The 23,336-nt window shown below is 29.6% G+C and overlaps 1 protein-coding gene across 2 annotated transcripts in view; it reads left to right on the top strand.

Annotated features, from left to right (window-relative positions):
- Positions 1 to 23,336, top strand: part of LOC107442800 (calcineurin subunit B type 2) — a 132,399-nt gene that overhangs the window by 70,720 nt on the left and 38,343 nt on the right. Inside the window, exon 1 of one of the 2 annotated variants that reach the window (XM_087157840.1) lies at positions 21,639 to 22,239. The exons of the other annotated variant lie outside the window; for it this stretch is intronic. The gene's annotated coding sequence lies outside the window, so the exon portion shown is untranslated. Of the gene's footprint in view, positions 1 to 21,638; positions 22,240 to 23,336 lie in introns of those variants that run through there. 2 annotated transcript variants of the gene reach the window in all.

Genomic DNA, 23,336 nt, shown 5'->3' with positions numbered 1-23,336 from the left:
ATTTCAAACACTATGTTGTTGATTGTCTTAGATAATTAGGATCAGTTTTACAAAATAATTTTGTTTCTGTTGTCCCTGGGATAAAATATTTACCCGAAATATACTTCCGCATTAAAGTGTACAAAACCAGTTATTATTGAGCTTAGATATTATCCAATAATAAGCACAATTTATTAACTTAAGATTTATAGAAACAGCATTACTGAAATTAAATATTTTAATAATAAATTAAATATAGGGACGGGGAATTTAATCATAAAGTATAGCCTACAAGAAGCAAACTCATAAAAAATCAGCAATCCCGGTAGTAATTAGCTAACATGTTAATTATAATCTTCTTTTTTTTTTTAAATTTATTTGAGTTTCTTAAAAATATATATTATATATATGTACACAGGATGCAACTCTGTTTTCAGTTTGTGATAAAATCTCATGTCTGTAATAACTGCGTTTGTAATTGATTCCTCTTATACCTGTAACCACAGATTGTGTATGTTAAAATTGTCTTAGATATAGTTTGTCTCAAGTAAGAACTCCCCTGGTCATTCGCCTAGACCCGTGTCGGTGGCTACTGTAACGAGGTATAATTTCTTCAAGTAGGGGTGTGGGGTCGGCAGAAAAAAAATATTTTTCTTCGGTCTATTGTGTTAGCACTAGAGGGCTATCCTCTCTAAAATGCACTATTCTTGTTTCCCTAGCAGCAGACGGCCTCAGACTTTGTGGTGGGGGGAGTTCTTACTGTAGACAAACTATACACGCAGTATAAGATGGTGATACAATAGGTGAAGTAACAGGGATTTATTCTCTCTGGATGTCCATTTTTCATACAAAAGGGGGCAAACAAGTTGTAAATATTCTAAACTACTTTTTACAAAGATATGTTTGCTCTTTACTAATTGATTTTTTTTAAATATTTTATATTCAATGCTAAATTAATTAAAAAAAAATTTTTTCTTTGAAGATAATTTTTTTTCTTCTTTATAACTCATAGTAGTTATCTATTTTCTTTGAAGATAATTTTTTTTCTTCATTATAACTCATAGTAGTTATCTATGCAATACAATATACAGTAGGTAGACATTGTTGAGCTGATCAACATAACCATTGAATCACTTCCCATGAAGTTGGTATTATTTTAAAACGAATATGTTGTAATCTTTTATTAATTAAGTTAATTAAAGAGATAATGTCATTGAGCCTTGTTTCTATTCAAATATAAATAACTACACAGAAATAAATAGGTACTGTTTGAAATTTTTTTTTATCTCTTAGTAGTTTTTGTGTACTATGGTCAATATTTGTTGTTTCTTTGAGAGCAAAAAAATCCAATAAAAAGATTGAATTAGATTTTTTTTTTAAAAAGAAAATCAGGTTTCATTTTTAAACTTAAAAACATCAGGCCTAAGTTATTAAATTTTTATTATAATAAGAACTGAATGGGTAAAATTGAGTTATTTTGTTTTTATGCCCCTTTTGCCTACATTAAATTAAAGGTTAAATTGCACTAAAAAATCTATAGTGTAAAAAAATATTTACTGAACTAAAAATATCTTACAATTATAATTTTTAAAGTCTTTCATATATACCCAGAAAAAGGTGAAAAAAATTGAGACAATTTATTATGCAAAAACATTCTGGCTGTAAAATAAATAAAAAAGAAAAGAAAATTGTAGAATAGTTAATTCTAAGATTTTTTTATATGAAATAAAAATATTTGTTTAAATAAAGGTTTTGTTTAAATTATCTATTCTGAGATATTGTCGGTAAAAAAATAGTAGCAGAATGTTACCAGTTACTTTTTGTTAAAAATTTCAAAATAGTATATATTTACTTTCAGTTACATTAACGTGAAGGCACATGTAAGGTCAGTGTGCCTAAATACGACACATAAGTCGCATTTAGATCAACTTTGGCCTTCTATTGACAGGATGCATAGTGTTTTTAAAGGAGCTTATTTTCGTTTTTTAAAAGCCCTTAAAGGGGCTTTTTTCTTTAGTTGTTTTTGAAAAGTGCTTAATTTTACCTTTTTCAAAATTACATTTTCCTTTACCATGTTGATTTTCTCTACGAATTATGCAGAAAGACACAATTCACATTGTTCTATTCAACGTTTTCACAATTAATTCAACCCCAATTAATTTCGGCTTATTGTCAGTCCGTAGCGCATGAAAACGCCATTCGTTTTATATGATTTAAAATTTCATGATTTTTGACAATTGTCAAAAACAATGCCAAAATGTTTTTTTTTTTTTTTTTTTGACATGACAGTTAAAACAAAATAAAACCGTCAATTATCAAAAACTTTCCAACCCTGCCTAGTTATGATATTTTTTTAAAGTGCTTAAAAATATTTTTTGAGTGCTTGAAAAGTGCTTATTTTTTGCCTACGCTCCCTGATTGAATATATTCATTGAAAGTGGCTTAAGTATTACTTCATTTAGCTTTAAGCAAATTTATTTTTTGCTGGAATTGAATCTGTAACCTAGGCAAAGATATGTTAGTGTCGCATTTAACCCTTTCAGGACTGGCGAGTTATAAATGTATTGGTAAGGAATCAGTATCAGGATGGTAAAAAATAAAAAGTGGTAGCATAAGTTTGGGCATAGCTTATATGACAGATTTATTTTTGCTTTCACTTTAAATCTGACACATCCAATCCATGTGTGCTAAAAGTGTAATTATAAAATTTTTAATTCAAACTAAGTAGTGGTGAATTAAATAAAACGAACTATCATTAACCCGCCCATAAATGAACTGCTTTAAAAATAGTTTAGCTACCAGTTTTATCTTTTTTACCCTGATTATCAACACCATGAGAATGCATAATATGACTCGCCCTGTCTCGAAGAGGTTAAGGAAGGTAACTAGACCTTAAATGTGACATTCAATGTAATTAAATACGACAGTGCATTTTTGCAACGTTTATATTCGCTTGCTTTTGTGTCTCTACTAATGAAAACTTGTTATCGAAATTTCGAATTATTTCCGATAGGCTATAATGCTCCATGCCCAAAGACAATACAGTTTAAATCGTTTCATGATGAATGCGAGCAGAATTTATTGCTATTTTTGAGAAAAAATGAGTGAACAAAATTTCGACAATTTCAAATCTTGCTAGAGTATTTAAAATAGAACTTTAGTTCTGATCTGAATGGCCGACTATGCAAGTTCTCATCGTTTCTCAACTGCTACACGCAGAAATTATCGCGATGTTATCATCGATAGGAATTTTATCGTTAAACCAAACTATGACTACTTTAAAATTAGAACTTACAATTGTAATTGAAACTCAAAGCTGGATGATATTACAAGTTTCAATCGCTTTCTTATTGCTAAAAACACAATTTATCGTCCTAGTAACGCGAATCGTCTATCAAAATTCCTACCAATTTTTAACTACCTAATTTGTAACTGCAACCTAAATTAAAATTCTAACTGCACCTCTGTGTGCTTGACAAAAACTATTTCTTGACATTAGCGAACAGTATTTATCGTCCTATTATTACCAAACAGAAATTACCATCTATAGAAATTGTGACTATTTTTCGACTTTCAAAAGTAGTCTAATTCCTATGCCCGTCTTGTCCATGCCTGTGAAATTCCGTTTCCTAACCGTTATAATAGAATTAATTGATCGTCGATCACAATTCCATCAACTTTCTGACAAGTATGTTCAATATTTATCTGTTGCCCTGCGCCTTGTGACAGTACAAGTTACAATTGTTTCAGAACGCTGAAAGAAAATTTATCAAAATTTCGATAACTTTCAAACTAGCTACTTTGCTTAAATTTAATTAGATTTCTGAACTTGATACTAATACAAGATGCTACATACATTAATTCTAAGTAAAATGCGCAATATAAAAAAACGGATCGCCCGCCTAAATAACTTTTGATATAATCACCGGATCTTCACGTTCTATAATTCATTCTTAATGGTTCAAGGGGGTAACTTGAAATATGCTAATTGATTAATGCAGACGATATTTTGAGCTACAAAATCAAACACAAAAAGGTATTTTCTCTGAATAAACATAAATTTTTTTTTAACTAATTTGGATTTCTGACCCCAAAATATAGGGTCCCAAATTTACCCCTTGATCTTAATTTTATTTTTCGCGTATTTCAACGTATATCGAGACCTTTTTAACCGAATTAAAAAAATTTGTGCACAATTATTAAATTTGTTTATCTAAAAATAATTCCACGCAAATTATAACTTTTGGTAAGTATTTATTATTTGATTTAATAACAGTCGAAAAATTTTGAATTGTAATGTATACAAATTTTGACATCATCTTAAGGTAAGTAATTTTACACTGCAAAATACAAAATTTGAAAGAAATCGTTTTAATCGAATTTTAAATATACGATCTCTTTAAAGTTCGATTCCTCAGGAACTATTCAACTTATTTCGTTAAAATTTTGTATTTTGCCATGTAAAAGTGCATACTTTAAAGTGATGTAAAAAATTGTATACCTCACCATTGAAATTTTTTTCGACTACTATTAAATAAAAGAAAAGGAATATTTACCAAAACTTATTTTTTGCATGGAATTATCCTTATATAAACGAAATTTATAATTGTGTTCAAAATTAGAATTTTGAATTTTACACTGCAAAATACAAAATGTGAACGAAATCGGTTTAATAGTTCCTAAGTAATCGAATTTTAAATATACGATCTCTTTAAAGTTCGATTCCTCAGGAACTATTCAACTTATTTCGTTAAAATTTTGTATTTTGCCATGTAAAAGTGCATACTTTAAAGTGATGTAAAAAATTGTATACCTCACCATTGAAATTTTTTTCGACTACTATTAAATAAAAGAAAAGGAATATTTACCAAAACTTATTTTTTGCATGGAATTATCCTTATATAAACGAAATTTATAATTGTGTTCAAAATTAGAATTTTGAATTTTACACTGCAAAATACAAAATGTGAACGAAATCGGTTTAATAGTTCCTAAGTAATCGAATTTTAAATATACGATCTCTTTAAAGTTCGATTCCTCAGGAACTATTCAACTTATTTCGTTAAAATTTTGTATTTTGCCATGTAAAAGTGCATACTTTAAAGTGATGTAAAAAATTGTATACCTCACCATTGAAATTTTTTTCGACTACTATTAAATAAAAGAAAAGGAATATTTACCAAAACTTATTTTTTGCATGGAATTATCCTTATATAAACGAAATTTATAATTGTGTTCAAAATTAGAATTTTGAATTTTACACTGCAAAATACAAAATGTGAACGAAATCGGTTTAATAGTTCCTAAGTAATCGAATTTTAAATATACGATCTCTTTAAAGTTCGATTCCTCAGGAACTATTCAACTTATTTCGTTAAAATTTTGTATTTTGCCATGTAAAAGTGCATACTTTAAAGTGATGTAAAAAATTGTATACCTCACCATTGAAATTTTTTTCGACTACTATTAAATAAAAGAAAAGGAATATTTACCAAAACTTATTTTTTGCATGGAATTATCCTTATATAAACGAAATTTATAATTGTGTTCAAAATTAGAATTTTGAATTTTACACTGCAAAATACAAAATGTGAACGAAATCGGTTTAATAGTTCCTAAGTAATCGAATTTTAAATATACGATCTCTTTAAAGTTCGATTCCTCAGGAACTATTCAACTTATTTCGTTAAAATTTTGTATTTTGCCATGTAAAAGTGCATACTTTAAAGTGATGTAAAAAATTGTATACCTCACCATTGAAATTTTTTTCGACTACTATTAAATAAAAGAAAAGGAATATTTACCAAAACTTATTTTTTGCATGGAATTATCCTTATATAAACGAAATTTATAATTGTGTTCAAAATTAGAATTTTGAATTTTACACTGCAAAATACAAAATGTGAACGAAATCGGTTTAATAGTTCCTAAGTAATCGAATTTTAAATATACGATCTCTTTAAAGTTCGATTCCTCAGGAACTATTCAACTTATTTCGTTAAAATTTTGTATTTTGCCATGTAAAAGTGCATACTTTAAAGTGATGTAAAAAATTGTATACCTCACCATTGAAATTTTTTTCGACTACTATTAAATAAAAGAAAAGGAATATTTACCAAAACTTATTTTTTGCATGGAATTATCCTTATATAAACGAAATTTATAATTGTGTTCAAAATTAGAATTTTGAATTTTACACTGCAAAATACAAAATGTGAACGAAATCGGTTTAATAGTTCCTAAGTAATCGAATTTTAAATATACGATCTCTTTAAAGTTCGATTCCTCAGGAACTATTCAACTTATTTCGTTAAAATTTTGTATTTTGCCATGTAAAAGTGCATACTTTAAAGTGATGTAAAAAATTGTATACCTCACCATTGAAATTTTTTTCGACTACTATTAAATAAAAGAAAAGGAATATTTACCAAAACTTATTTTTTGCATGGAATTATCCTTATATAAACGAAATTTATAATTGTGTTCAAAATTAGAATTTTGAATTTTACACTGCAAAATACAAAATGTGAACGAAATCGGTTTAATAGTTCCTAAGTAATCGAATTTTAAATATACGATCTCTTTAAAGTTCGATTCCTCAGGAACTATTCAACTTATTTCGTTAAAATTTTGTATTTTGCCATGTAAAAGTGCATACTTTAAAGTGATGTAAAAAATTGTATACCTCACCATTGAAATTTTTTTCGACTACTATTAAATAAAAGAAAAGGAATATTTACCAAAACTTATTTTTTGCATGGAATTATCCTTATATAAACGAAATTTATAATTGTGTTCAAAATTAGAATTTTGAATTTTACACTGCAAAATACAAAATGTGAACGAAATCGGTTTAATAGTTCCTAAGTAATCGAATTTTAAATATACGATCTCTTTAAAGTTCGATTCCTCAGGAACTATTCAACTTATTTCGTTAAAATTTTGTATTTTGCCATGTAAAAGTGCATACTTTAAAGTGATGTAAAAAATTGTATACCTCACCATTGAAATTTTTTTCGACTACTATTAAATAAAAGAAAAGGAATATTTACCAAAACTTATTTTTTGCATGGAATTATCCTTATATAAACGAAATTTATAATTGTGTTCAAAATTAGAATTTTGAATTTTACACTGCAAAATACAAAATGTGAACGAAATCGGTTTAATAGTTCCTAAGTAATCGAATTTTAAATATACGATCTCTTTAAAGTTCGATTCCTCAGGAACTATTCAACTTATTTCGTTAAAATTTTGTATTTTGCCATGTAAAAGTGCATACTTTAAAGTGATGTAAAAAATTGTATACCTCACCATTGAAATTTTTTTCGACTACTATTAAATAAAAGAAAAGGAATATTTACCAAAACTTATTTTTTGCATGGAATTATCCTTATATAAACGAAATTTGTAATTGTGTTCAAAATTAGAATTTTGAATTTTACACTGCAAAATACAAAATGTGAACGAAATCGGTTTAATAGTTCCTAAGTAATCGAATTTTAAATATACGATCTCTTTAAAGTTCGATTCCTCAGGAACTATTCAACTTATTTCGTTAAAATTTTGTATTTTGCCATGTAAAAGTGCATACTTTAAAGTGATGTAAAAAATTGTATACCTCACCATTGAAATTTTTTTCGACTACTATTAAATAAAAGAAAAGGAATATTTACCAAAACTTATTTTTTGCATGGAATTATCCTTATATAAACGAAATTTATAATTGTGTTCAAAATTAGAATTTTGAATTTTACACTGCAAAATACAAAATGTGAACGAAATCGGTTTAATAGTTCCTAAGTAATCGAATTTTAAATATACGATCTCTTTAAAGTTCGATTCCTCAGGAACTATTCAACTTATTTCGTTAAAATTTTGTATTTTGCCATGTAAAAGTGCATACTTTAAAGTGATGTAAAAAATTGTATACCTCACCATTGAAATTTTTTTCGACTACTATTAAATAAAAGAAAAGGAATATTTACCAAAACTTATTTTTTGCATGGAATTATCCTTATATAAACGAAATTTATAATTGTGTTCAAAATTAGAATTTTGAATTTTACACTGCAAAATACAAAATGTGAACGAAATCGGTTTAATAGTTCCTAAGTAATCGAATTTTAAATATACGATCTCTTTAAAGTTCGATTCCTCAGGAACTATTCAACTTATTTCGTTAAAATTTTGTATTTTGCCATGTAAAAGTGCATACTTTAAAGTGATGTAAAAAATTGTATACCTCACCATTGAAATTTTTTTCGACTACTATTAAATAAAAGAAAAGGAATATTTACCAAAACTTATTTTTTGCATGGAATTATCCTTATATAAACGAAATTTATAATTGTGTTCAAAATTAGAATTTTGAATTTTACACTGCAAAATACAAAATGTGAACGAAATCGGTTTAATAGTTCCTAAGTAATCGAATTTTAAATATACGATCTCTTTAAAGTTCGATTCCTCAGGAACTATTCAACTTATTTCGTTAAAATTTTGTATTTTGCCATGTAAAAGTGCATACTTTAAAGTGATGTAAAAAATTGTATACCTCACCATTGAAATTTTTTTCGACTACTATTAAATAAAAGAAAAGGAATATTTACCAAAACTTATTTTTTGCATGGAATTATCCTTATATAAACGAAATTTATAATTGTGTTCAAAATTAGAATTTTGAATTTTACACTGCAAAATACAAAATGTGAACGAAATCGGTTTAATAGTTCCTAAGTAATCGAATTTTAAATATACGATCTCTTTAAAGTTCGATTCCTCAGGAACTATTCAACTTATTTCGTTAAAATTTTGTATTTTGCCATGTAAAAGTGCATACTTTAAAGTGATGTAAAATATTGTATACCTCACCATTGAAATTTTTTTCGACTACTATTAAATAAAAAAAAAAAATATTTACCAAAACTTATTTTTTTCATGGAATGATCTTTAGATAAATGAAATTTATAATTGTGTTCAAAATTTTTTCAATTTGTTTAAAAAGATCATGAGTTACGCAAAAAGTAAAATTAAGGGGTCCAAACTTTAGATATCGCTCTCCTAACCCAAACTATGGGGACCATACTTCTAGATTGCGGCTACCCCTATATTTTTTGGCCAAGAAGAAAAAAATTAGTTAAAAGAAAAAAAAAAGTATGTTTATCTTGTTAAACCTCCCGCCCCCTCTTTTTTTGTGATATAGGCGTCACAAAAAGAGAAATATTTCTGCATTTTCAGTGAAAACTTGTTAGCGAACATATTACTACGATTATTACACATTCCGTAGAAAAACAACGGAATTTTTTCATATAGAAAGAGTAAAGTTTTTTCACATAGCGATTAATTACATCCAACAATATCCAGAATCTATTTTAGTGGCTGTTTTCTTTTGCTCATCACCTAAAATGCCATCGGGTAAAATTTACACGACCTGATTATAATATATGGTACCGTTTATATGTATATTTAGCCTATTGTGAAGGGCATATTTTGGTTTTGCTCTCCATTGAGCTTTTTTTGTTTTGTTTTCGTCAAGGTTGTCCCCATTCTTCTTAATCGATCCAACATATGAACTTTGATTTTGGAATTTTTTCTAATTATTGAATCGTAAATGTATTCTTTGGATCAGTGGCGTACGCAAGGGAGGGGTTTAAACATCCCCCTTGAGCTCAGACAAAATGGCAAAAATAAAAATTTTAGTAGAAATTATGCGAGCTATTATTTTTTAAGACTATATATTTTTATCTGCCTTATGTCTGCTTTTTTTTCTCACGGTATTTCTCAGAATACTGAAAAAACATTTACTATAATAGGGTTATACTTTTGAAACCAAATTCACGTGATAGTGTTATACGGACTGGTTCCTTTCTGTCCTACCAGTTTAGTTTTCGAGACTGGCTGTCATTCGTGAGGTCTTTACGCGATGATTCTGGAATCCTAGACGTTCTGTCGTCTTTGAGACAATTCGAGAATTTTGGAGATGCGGTGAAAAATTATATAAAAGGGGGAACGGAGTACAGTGGAGTTAATTAGTCAGACTAAGACTCATCTCTGCCACTTGTCTTTCGGAGCTTGCCGCTAAATCTGTTTTGATTTATCTCAACAAAAAATTCATTCAATCGCCGAACCCGTCGTCGCCACTATTTCGACTAGTGAAGATATCAGTAACAATACCATTGGAGATACGGTGCTCGTTGAAGTTATTCATTCCAGCTCGAAACTTTGAGATCGTAGCATAGCGGATATTTCTGTACCAATCCATATATATATTTGCTGCTCTTGGATCTTTAGGATGTCAAAACGCAAGAATTTAACAATTTTTAATTATTTTGCGAAAAAACCGCGTCCTGAAATTAGTGAGGTGACAGCATCTAGAACCAATGTAAGTTTTTCTGTTGTACGGAAATGTGATACTTCCGTTGAAGAAAACGTTTCTAGCATAACAAAATCTGATGAATGTGAAAGTGGCTCTCAAAGTGTTACTTCCCACCCATATGACATTGAACTTTTTTTAGAAGATATTACATTATGTTCTGAAACTTAAAAAATCAAATCAAAATTTAACTAAGCAATGTTGTCTAAAAAAAAAGTCAAAATTGTCTAGCTGTCTAAATTAGAGAAATAATAGTGCTTTATTACAGACTCGGAATTTCTTTTAGTAGTTTCAGAAAATTATGAACACCCCCCTTGAAAAAATTCTGCTTACGCCACTGCTTTGGATAGAATTTGAATCTTTGTAGCGCAGAAATTGGTAATAGCAAAATAATGATCATAGTTAGAAAAAAGGCCTATTTTATAATGCTAAATAATCTAATTTGTTCATTGAGATACTTGACTCAAGTCACAAAAGCTATAATGTAAACATAAATTTTGAGTATTTTTAAGCCAAAAGGTAAATTTGGAAGGAGTGAAACATATTTAAGTTTAAATTTGAACCAGGCAATATTTCTTTGAAAGGGATTAAAAGAAACAAATGATTATCGAGAAAAAAAAATAGTACGTGGAGTCCCTCCGTGCGGAAGAAGTGAAACTTCGTAATGTGGAAATGAAAATAGGAAGGGGTAGAAATTGATTTTTAGTGAAATCAAATTGTTTCTTTAAGACAAACTTTATTAACATTGCTTACAATTCACAATTGATCGCATCTTTTAATTATCTATTTCTACGCGCATGCGTTCGAGTGCCGCGCATGCGTTCGAGTGCCACGCATTCACTCTCGCTCTGTCTCTTTCTATTCCCCCTCCCGAGGAGCATGTAACGTTTAACGCAACAGTGCTTTCATACCCCCTCCATGGTAGCATTAAACGTTTAACGCAACCTTGTTGAAACTCGCATTAGAAGTTTCACTTATCAAATAAAAAACGGCAAAAATAAAAAAAAAAGACATAGAAAAATAAGTACTATCTAAAGCAGAGTATCTATGTGCATCAAAGTATTTTTTTAATTGTATTTAATAAAAAAATATACTTATTAACTTTTTAAATACAATGCTTTGTTTCATTTAAAAAAAATTTCGCTTATTTAAAAAATATTAATAATAAAATATATTTTTAAAAAAAATTATAATAAGAAATCAGCTTATTTTTAAATGTTTTAAATTTCAGTAAAGTATTCTTGGCGAATTTAAAAAAAAATGTCGCTTTGTTTTCTTTAACGCCACTATTACATCTTACCTCGTGCGCTCAACGAACGTAAAGAGAAATCTAGTTTCCATGACAACGGTAGCGTTAAATGTTTAACGCAACCTTGTTGGAAGTCGCATTAGAAGTTTCACTTCAAAAAATTATTCAACAATTAATCACAAGAACCATTCTCTGCAACAAAGGTAAATTTTCACTTTAAAGCTTCTTTTTTTTATTTTTTATACTAACTCTAAATTTTGTAATTTTTGATCTAAAACAATATTTCAAAAAAGGTCCATTCTATCATTAGTTCTTGTTAAGCCACCTACACTAAAAGAGAAACTAAGTAATAATGCAATGACTGATTGAAAAATAGAATGTAATGCAGAACGAAAAATTAAAAAAATAAACAGTAATAATAGTTGCAAGTAAGGAAAATATTTACTAATACAAGATTTCAAAACTATCGCAATATTATAATTTAAGAGAGTTTTCAATTTTGCGATACGGTTGAAAAGAAGTGAAAAAAAAAAATCAGTAAAATTCGTTTATTAGTCAACGAAAGTGCTAACTTCCCTTCTTGGGAAACATGCAGTTTTGAGGTTATGAGCAGTTTGATAACACCTGTTGTACCTTCTCCACTAACTAATGATTTTGAATAGAGTTAAAGGGGACGACTTTCCCCCTTCCTGTCTCTTAACTATATTCTTTGTCTTAACTATGGGCGAGTTCAAGTTAAAAAACGCCATTCTGAAAAGTACCGTAATGAAAACCACAAATTCTACGATATTGTCGGAATCATAGGGTTAAGAAAAAAATTTTGATGCAACGTGTTGAAGAAGACGAAAAAAAAATTTTTGGCTAAAAAAAGTCGCTTTTTATGAAAACTTAGGTTTTGAAAAAGAGAGAAACAGTTTTTCCCGGAAATGTGTTAAGAATCAAATTCCAGAAGGAAAAAAATCCAATTTAAACAAATGAAAAATGACGCTCCTTAAATTTGTACAAAAACACAGATTTTTAGAATGCTTATGTTTATTAAATTTATGACGCAGTGACTGACAGCCATGAGTTTTATTTTTACACAGATGTTTATTTTCTAGACTGGAAATAAATCAAGAAATTTTGAATTACAAGTTGAACTAATTTAAAATACGTTAATAATTATAGATGTTAATTTATCTGAGAATTTTTTTTTTTTTTTTTTTTTTTTGTAAAAAGAAGAACAAAAGACATGCTGCTAATGTTTGGAAAGTATCTCAGTTTCGTAAACATATCACGCTTTACTGGGAGAGCCAGGGAAACCGGGTATTTGTAGCATTCCCGTTAATTCCGGCATTCCGGGTAATTCTGGCATTTCCGAAATTTGAGGCATTCCAGGTAATTCTGGCATACCTGGAATTTGTCGTTTTTCCATTTTTTGATTTTTTTATGGAATATAAAGGGAGTTCCTGGAAATCCGGTGATTTGTGGCATTCCTGGAATTCGTGGCATTCCCTGGGATTCGGGGCATTCCCGGTAGTTCTGGAATTCGTGGCATTTCTGGTAATTCTGGCATTCCCGGGATTTGAGGCATTCCTGGGATTTGTGGTTTATCTTCTTTTGACTTGTTTTGTGATGGAGTTCCTGGCAAACCTGGTATTTGAGGCATTCCCGATATTTGCAGCATTCCCGGAAGTTCCGGCATACCTGGTACTTGAGGCATTCCTGGTAATTCTGGCATTCCCGGGATTTGAGGCATTCTTGGTATTTCTGGCATTCCCGGAATTTGTGGCATTCCAGGTATACCTTGCCGCTTTTCTCGATTGCCTTCTATATATTGAAAGCAAATTTATTTACTTTTTGTCGAAACAATTTGTAAACATGTACAATTATGCAGGCATACATTTTATTAAGGAAAAAAAAAAAACGATAAAGAAAACTAGATCAAAGAATCTAACTTAATTTCAGACATTTGTTTCGAATTCTTTCTATTTTGTAAGAAATAACTTTTCCCACCGAGAACGATATTTATTGCATTTTAAAACATTGTTCAGAAAAAAAAAAACACGATTTAAAGCATTCAAAGTATATTTTTTGCACACTGGAAATATATGACATTTTTTAAAGAATTAGTATTAATTCATAGAGATAGTTATATTCGCACTTTTTATATAAATTAAAAACTAATAATGCAAACTAATTTTAAGTAATAACCAAAATAGCCGGGATTTTCCCCTGCAGTTGCTTTTTATTTACATTGTTTTTAGTTTACATTGTTTCTTATTCTTAGTTATTTTTCTTTATCTATCGCATTTGATTTATTTCTCTTATTTAATTCCATCAGACATAATGATAGTCATTTTCGCACAGTTCAATATTTCAGAATATTTTGCGTGGCTTCTAATATGCTAATTAATAAGAGTAGACGATATTTTAGATTACGAAATCAGATACAAAAACGCACTTTCTTTTGGATAAACTTATCTTTTCGACGGTTTAAAATTTTTGACCCCTAAAGTATTGAGGATAGAAATATTGTCCCAATAACTTAGACCCCTTAATGTTAATTTTTCTTTTACATATCTCGAGAACTTTTTAAGCGAATTAAAAAAAATATTTGCACGCTATTATAAAATTCGTTTATCCAAAGATTATTCCATGCAAAATATAACTTTCAGTGAATATTTATTATTTTATTTAATAAGAGTCTTAAAACTTTTGAATTGTAAGGTTTGGGATTTTTTCCCCACCATTTTAAAGAATGCAGTTTTAAATGCAAAATTAAAAAAAAAAAAAAAAATTAAGCGAAATCGACTTTCAAACTTACAACTGTTTAAAAGTATTTTCTTTGGAACTATTCGATCGAATTCGCTCAAATTTTGTAATTTGCTATGTAAAATTGCATTATTTAAACTTATGTAAAAAAAGTTAAGTTTTACGAAATTGCCCGTTTTAAAAAGGTTTTAAATGTGAGAAACGAATCGGGATATGCTAAAGACATACAAAATTCTTATTCTATCGCATTTACGGATGAATCTTGAATTAGGATTTAAAATAAATGTCCGAATTAGGGAACGCGGTATATTCAGGTACACTGACCTTATATATGTGCATTCTTGATTTTTATTTTCCTATTTATATTATTATTGAAATTGTATGTTAACCAAATAATTTTATTTAGAATGTTTTTGAGCTAAATAATTTGTCAAGCTTTTTTCATGTTATTTTCTAATTCTTGAAAGAAAAAAGAAAGTGAGAATAGGTGTCACATATTTCTAAGTTTATATTTATTGAAACTTGTTCTATAGAATATTATTATGTTATCTAGTTCTTTCTATATTTTAGTTAATTTATTGTTCTTGTTCGGTTTCTAGAGTGTGATTACAAATTGTAGTAAAATTTATTTTTGAATTCTGAATTTATTATCAATGGTTTTTCAAATTTATTTGTGATTTTGAATGCTTATTTAATTAATTTTCATCATGTCTTCTAAAATGTCATGTATTAGAATAGTTTCTGTAATAAATGTGTTATTTTTAGACGGTACATTTTTCTTCGTAAAGCTTTTTGTACTTTTTTTTTTTTTTGTAAAGCAAGATTTGCGGAAACCATGGCAATGGAGAGGGAAAAAGTATGGAAAGTAGAAGAAATTGCGGGCCTATACTATTTACAAAGAGTTGTAAAAACAGCGCATCGATTAATTTTTTTTTCAAAAATGTAAATTAAGATAAAATGACGATGATTATAATGATCAATACTTTTATTATTTATTTAAACTGCTGGAAAATTGTTTTACACAATGGCAAAGATATTTGTATACCCAAGTCAAAATTCTTGGTGGTCCCATCAAAACAATTTGATGGTTTATGTTGGTTTCAGTGCGATTCATGATGGTCCAACATCATTTGATGGTCATCATCATCCAACATTTTCCATTACGTGTTCATGGTTTTTGATATGCCAACAAAACTTCCATCATTCCATGATGGAAAATGCTTCTTTAATGCTATGATGGTTAACCATCAAGAGAAGTTTGTCTCTCATGGACCAACAATCGATGATGATCTGTGATGGTTACAACTATACATTTCCATGATGGTTTAGTGGGAATTCTTGTTGGTTCTCAGGGAATATATCATCAAATTTTTTATTTTATTTTTATATTTAACCATCATAAATCAGTCCGAATTCCTACATTGGGATGATGGTTGTTCATGATCGTTCCAACATTTGATTTATGATTTTAATTCGTGATGGTTCATCATGAACAAACCATCAAAACAAGTTGCTATTCTTATAATGGACCATCATAAATCGGTCCGCATAACTGCATTGAGATGATGGTTGTTTATGTTGGTTACCATCAAAAAATAGAATGGTTCATGATGGAATTAGTGGTGGTTACCATTAAGATTATGTTGGTCCATCAAAGGAAAACCATCAAAAACTTCGACTTGAGTAGACAAATTAAAATCTCAATAAAGAAACCCTTGATTATGAAATGGTGAGTAAATATCAGTTTATTTTAAAATGTCGAAATCGGTCGGCATAACTACATTGAGATGATGGTTGTTTATGTTGGTTACCATCAAAAAATAAAATGGTTCATGATGGAATTAGTGGTGGTTACCATCAAGATTATGTTGGTCCATCAAAGGAAAACCATCAAAAACTTTGACTTGGATAGACAAATTGAAGCCACAATAAAGAAACTCCTGATTATGAAATGCCGAGTAAATATCAGTTTATTTTAAAATGTCGATTTCAAAAAATAATATAATTTCACTCCTCAACTCAGGGCCCCCGGGCACAGAAATGTTTTTGGGTCCCTATAACATACCAGAGTTGGGCATAAATGTAATCGATTACAGTAATCAATTACTTTGTAATCATGATTACAAGATAACATAATTTTGATTACAGCTGTAATCGTGATTACAACAAACAAATACAGTAATCAAATACTTGTTAATCGTGATTGCAACTTTTAAACATTTTGATTGCAGTTGTAATCGTGATTGCAAGTAATTGATTATGTAATTACGATTACAGTTGTAATCAAAATTATGAATGCTTGTAATCATGATTACAAGTAATTGATTACTGTTATTGAGTGTTGTAATTGCGATTACAGTTGTCATCAAAATTTGTAATCATGATTACAAGTAATTGATTACTGTATTTGAAAAATGTAATCGATTAAATTTTTGCTCTACTCTGATGTAATCAAAATTTATGATTATTTTATTTTATAACCGTCGTTGAATAGCCGACCCAATCAAAATTACGACTACTAGTGTTCAACTCCGTAGCCTTGTAGTTTGAACCCAATCCAGAAGACAAGGAAACTCCTGGATCAAGTATTGGGTGAAATTCGCCTTCGTGGAGGACTTTTTTGATTGAACTAACTCGCATTTGCGTTACGTAGAGAGGAAGACAACGAGAACCTCCCAAGGTTAGTCTGATGACTAGGGGACTGTAACCCATGATCCGTCTACCACTGAGGATATTTCACTTCAGCACTGTGGTCGGTGAATGCCGGGTGCGGAATTCGTATCGACTAGCCATCGCTGGGATTCGAACCCGGATCACCTCATTAGAGGGCGAACGCTCTATCCCCTAAGTCATGCAATTGATTACATAGCAGTAGTTATATGTAACTAATTACAGTTGTGATCGATTACTGTAATCGACGCCCAACTCTGTAACATACCATACTGTTTAAAATTAAACTAAAAGACTTCTCATACTTAAAATAAAACATTTTTAAAATATATGCAATAATTTTAACAAATGTAAACACATTTTAATTACTCCCAAAACGTAATACACATAAAATAAAGCTTTTTTAAACTGCATAATTTTAAAAAAAATGAGAGGCTAACCAATTGCAATCCTCTAGTAATAAAATAATTTTCAAAACCAAGGAATCTAATTAAAATAATTAATTTTTTCAAAAAAATATAAGGCTATAACAAAAAAAAAAATCAAAAGGTATGAATTATTTAGTCAAACTTAAAAGTTATTAAAATATTTTTCAACACACATCAGACATAACCAGCAGCTTTAAAACAAGTTTTCCCATAATGCTGATTAATTTCTAAACTCTTTCAATTATTACTTTATTTTAAATACTGAACAGAGTTTGTGATGGTCAACCATTTTTTTTGAGACGTTATGAGTTATGACTTAACATAAAACTTGCTCACCTTATACTTCATTTTACAAAGATATTTTTTCAGGAACGTATTGATTTCTAAACATTTTAAAATTAAATATTTATGTTTGTTTGATGTGACGCAAATTCCCTTCGGCAATTGAACTCAAAATTGTGTGAAAATTTAATTTTTCTAAATTAAAAAAATATTTATATAAAAAATATAAAAAGTTATTGTTAGAAAGATTTTTTAAAAAAAAAAATCGTTTAGTTTAAACTAGCCAGCTCAACTCTGTTTTAAAATAATGTACTTAGAATCATGAAACATGAAATAATTTTTTCGCTAAATACTTATCTGATTTTTTGATACTGTACTAATATAAAATAATTATTGTATGACACTGACATTAAGACGACAATATTAACAGTAAGTATACAGTAATACTACTATTGTACTGTTTCTAACTATAAAAAAAATTGAGCATTTCTCGCTCTTTCTCTCTTTTTTGTAACTTTAATATATATTTAAGTGATTGATTATTAAACATTCTGGCTTATAATGCTATGATTATTGTAAAGATAGTTTAGTGTCAACAAAACATTTGTGCCTTATTGGCGTTTAGAACCGAAGCAAAGAAAAAAAAAAAATCTTTTATTCGAATTGACTGAATCCGAATTATTTGAACCTATCAAAATGACTAGGGGGATCAAGATTTCTAAGTAATATATTTGAATTCTTGATTTGAGAATAAGAATTAAAAAAATTATCAATCAGCAACGCATGCAATGACGACGCATGCGCACTGTTTACTATTACTCTTGAACACAGTTGTAAAGTGTGATGACGTTCAAATAAGGTGAGCACGCCATCAAACCCAAAACAACACCCATTTTCCGAATGGGTAATAAATTTGACGAAGATGACTGCAGAGCACATTCTCTTTGGACAGATATATCACATGTTACAATCCAGTTTCCAATTTACATTTTTCAGATTTCTTTGGTTGTCATGAGCATCAAATAATTAAAAGAAATTGTTTACATGTAAGTTATTTATTTACTTCTCATTTAACGGTAGAGCTCCAAAAATGCCTGTCACTCAGGAATCAACATTTCAAAGGTATTTTTTTAATCTGTTTTATCTTCCGCAGTGGGCTGATAGTAAAGACACGGTTCCCAGTAGAACACCGAAGTCGAGCATCATTGACTGCAGTCAGTAAATGGGTGGGTGACAACTTTGATCAGCCTGCGTAGGGACTAGAGGTGCGCGGTATTGATCCTCGTTAAACTATTCTACCGTAAAGTGCTCGACTTCGCGCGCAGGTCGTCAGGCTACCAAAGTAGGGGAGCCATACTCTCTGCAGAGGATCAAAATTGCGATGGTACGTCTTCGGATCATCCTCAGGGATGTTTCCCAGATCGTCGCCAATAGCCCATTGTGCAGCTCTAGAGCGACGTATATGAAGTAAATACTTACCTAATCTGTTTTGTAAAGTGTCTACCTACTGTTCTGTTAATCTGTTTGATAAAGATTATATATTTATGGCTTTCATTATAAAGCAATTGTATAATATTATCTTATGCATATTTTGTGATGAAGACATTTAGTCACCTTCTTATAAATTATTAAACGGTAAATAGCTGTACATCCTTTTTAATAAGTTCAATAAAATTTTCTATGAAACTATATTCACTCGACGTTTACAGTTAAAATAATAAATACTTAATCGCTATATAAAATTCTGAAGCAATATTGAGATTTAACTATTTACAATTTTGCTGAAATTAACTATTAACCTCCTTGATTGATGGCAAAAATGACATTTATCGAGTTTTTACAGTTAACCAGTTAAATAAGAAGTTCAAAAAACAATTTTATGGATGAAGATATGATGGAATGAAGGTGCCGGGATGGGAGGTCACGGGAGGTTTTTGTGACCCCCCAAAGATTTTCATTATTTTGAAAATTGGCCATTTGCTAGACAATTCAGCTTATTTACAAAAATTCATTTCATCTCCTTTTATTTAAAAAAAAATGAAATTATAAACATTACTTAATATTTTTAAATTATTTGGAGTAGTTAAATAATAAAGCTCAGAGGATTGGTGAGCAATAAAAGGATGCCGGTCGTTGGTGCAATTGAATTGAACTATCAAAAATATTAAGGTATAAAAATTGAAGTAATAAAGAAAGCAAACAGAAAAGTATTCTTTTATTCGATTCGAGGGATATTGCAAATGTACGTCGTCATCTTTGCTGCAGATTAATTTTTCTCTTTTTATTCAATATTCATATATTAAATGATTGGTTATTTATTTTATTTATTGCATAGAAAAAAAGTAAAACATTCCATAGTGGGCCAGGGGTTCATGAAGGTAAAGGTTCCACAATTTCGTGATCATTAGTCTGAAATGAGGCAATGTAGCCAGCATTGTTCACGGGCTGCATTACTTCCCAGACAAGGCGGATGGGCCAAATCGTTACTGTAGTTCGGACCTCAGTTCTCCACAACAGTTCAATGCCTTAAAAACTGACCAATCATGACTCATTGTTGTTGTTGTCGTTGGTCATTATGCCAAGGGGTTCGATTGCTTTTGTTTTCTAGTGGCACCATTTATGGCCAAGAATTCTACTTATGCCACACCCGTTATTAGGGCGGGCCCATTCCTACATCTATTCATTCACAGATCGTAATTATGACCTAAGCCAGAGAATAATCAATCTCCAATTAAGTGCCCCCAGAGGTATAATTTGTTATGGGAACATGGAGGACTCCGTTACCCGATAGATTTAACGTGTACCGATCACCAATTACTACACGGGGAGTCTTCGGCCGGCTGCATTTGAACTCCCTTTCTCACGAATTTGAGTAAAGCTCCCTGCCAACCAGGCAATCCTAGCCCATCCTGACACATTGACTGGAATAATTAAGTATTAAGACGTTAAATCAATAATATATTGGTGAAAAAAATTAAAATATTGTGAATGTGTTAGCAATAAAATATTTAATTTTTTTTTATTGAAGCAAATAAATTACATACTTATTTATGATTGAGTCAAATTGGAAATTCTATTCGGCAAAATGAAAATTTTCCTCTTAAAAAAAAAAAAGAAAAAAAAAGAGCTCACAACATCCCTATTAATAACAATATTGTTAGGAATGGAATAATGAAGCTATTAAACTTCAAAAACTTTTTTCAACAAGCTTTAAGCATTGCAATTTACATTTTAAAGCATATTATTTTCATATTGAGAGAGGAAAAAAGAATTCTTATTATTTAATTTTCAATTTAACTTAACTTATTATTTAACTTTAACTACAAATATAGTTTGTCTACGACAAGAACTCCCCCCGCCACAAAGTCTGAGGCCGTCTGTTTCTATGACAACAAGAATAGCTCATTTCAGGGAGGGTAGCTTCTCTTCACTCTAGGGCTAACACAATAGACAGAAGAAAAAGATTCCCTTTCTTTTGCCGACCCGAGCCAAAACCTGTCCTGAATAATGACCCCTCACCCTTACTTAAAATAGTTATACCTCGTTACCATAGTCACCATCACTCGTCCAGACAAATGGGTAGGGGAGTTCTTACTTTAGACAAACTGTACTCATAAATCAATATAAATAATTGAAGACATAAGCGAATTTAACTTTAAAAAAAAAGAACAAAAGATTCGACAGAAAATATTTCATAATAAATGTTAAGAAAATGACTATTGCGTTAAAAAAGAAATCCTTCCTAACAGAATCTAAACACTCTAATTAAATCCCTTTATACTAGCAGAAAATGTTCAAGAACATCGGACAAAGGAACTATTCGCGATCGCAACACTCGAATACGCCATCTGGGGAGAGACCGGTTTCATGCCTTTAGCCCTTTTCCCTTCCCTCTCCTCCTCTTTTCAGTTATATAGGAATGTACTACGACATTTTCCCTTTTCTTAATATTTTTCCTTTTTACTTAATAAAAATATTTTTAAAAATTTCCGTGATACTTTTCTTTAGAACTATGTTTAATGTAGTTTTCAGTTCCATATAGTTTTCCAACTTAAAAGATTTTAATCTATATGAAAATCAAGAGAGAAACTAACGTACTTCCTTCCTCTATGACTTTCCACACGCTAATGGGGAAAGCATGTGAAGTGTTGCCATAGGAAAAGGGTTCTGCTCTACGCCACCTGCAGCCCATTTCGATCGCCAATATATTCCTGAAATATTTCTCCCAACTTTGTTAGTCTTCCTGTCCGTCCTCCCATCCCCTTCTACATGGTCAAGCAGAGCAAGATAATCAAGAGAATAAATCAAACAAGTGATGAGTCAGACAGGTAACGAACGAGTCAAACAGGATGTTCAACCAATTTGGGGATTTTTTTTCGCCAGTAGAGGATAGAATTGCCAAATAATATAAAGCAGAAACAACGATTAAGTAATAACGATGAAAACGATGATGATTATACCCCAACAAATAGGTGTATTTAATTAAAATGGCAGGTAACGAAGCAAACGGGTCTCTATCTTTTAAGGAATTGGTAACTAATTTTGAACCATAGTTTCTACTACAGAATGGCAACAAGGAAATGATAACGTCGGATCAATGGGCTTTTCGCATTGTGATTGGCTGTTGACTATCACTCATGGTTGCAAGAATTTAGGAAGTTATCGCGTTTATTGTGAATTAAAATAAAAATTTCAGTAATTTTGTGCACGCCTGTCTGTGTTCTCGCGTAATCTCGTATTTGGTGTGATGAAACAATTGGTTCATTGATGGATTGTGTTTACATTTATTTGGTAAACAGACACTGGAAAAGAGGAGATTTGTGTTTAAAAAAGAAATTAGGCGAAAATGTTTTCGAATTTTTAGATATTTATAAATGTAACAATAAAAATGAATGTTTTCTTTGCTATGTTTATTATTTATTTTTAAATAAAAGTATGTCATTTTGATATTAAGAGTATGTTCTTAATACTTTGCTCTTAATACTTTTAAATTAAGTATTCTCTTATAAAAGCTTAGCTGCAATATATATATAATTTTCTTACATTCTGTTGTAAGGAAAAGAAAATTCGGATCTAAATTAAAAGAATAATTATGCCATGTAATGTCTAATCATCCTATGCATATTTCCTAATATTTGTACTTAATTATTAAGCATTATAATTGTAACATAAAAAATAATTCTGGAGTAAAGTTCAAATTGATGTTTAAGTGTTTATATATTATGTTTATTCGACATTAAAAGTGTTTCTACTTCTAACATTTTATAAATGAATTTGTAACCCGCAGTTTTAATAAAATAAAATTATCGCTAGTTAATAAAACTATGGCAAGAGAAAAATTATCGGTAAAATTTTTATGTGGTTATCAATTATTATATATTTATTTGGAAGTAATGAAAAGTAATAATATATTTGTGAATCTAAGCACATCATGATAAGCAATAATATTGAAATGATAAAAATTCTGTGGAAATAACAATAATATTGGAAATGAAAAAAATTCATGTTACATGAAATTTATTTTCAAATAGTTGACTACTTACTTTCATGATGATAGATTAGATTTTTGATTACATATTATTTACTGCTGTGTATTAAG

This window comes from Parasteatoda tepidariorum, chromosome 2 (genome assembly GCF_982258835.1).
Source record: "Parasteatoda tepidariorum strain Cologne lab strain chromosome 2, Ptep-v5.0, whole genome shotgun sequence".
Taxonomy (NCBI): Eukaryota; Metazoa; Arthropoda; class Arachnida; order Araneae; family Theridiidae; genus Parasteatoda; species Parasteatoda tepidariorum.
The sequence above is the reverse complement of the archived record's forward strand: the minus strand, read 5'-3'. Positions and strand labels throughout refer to the sequence as shown.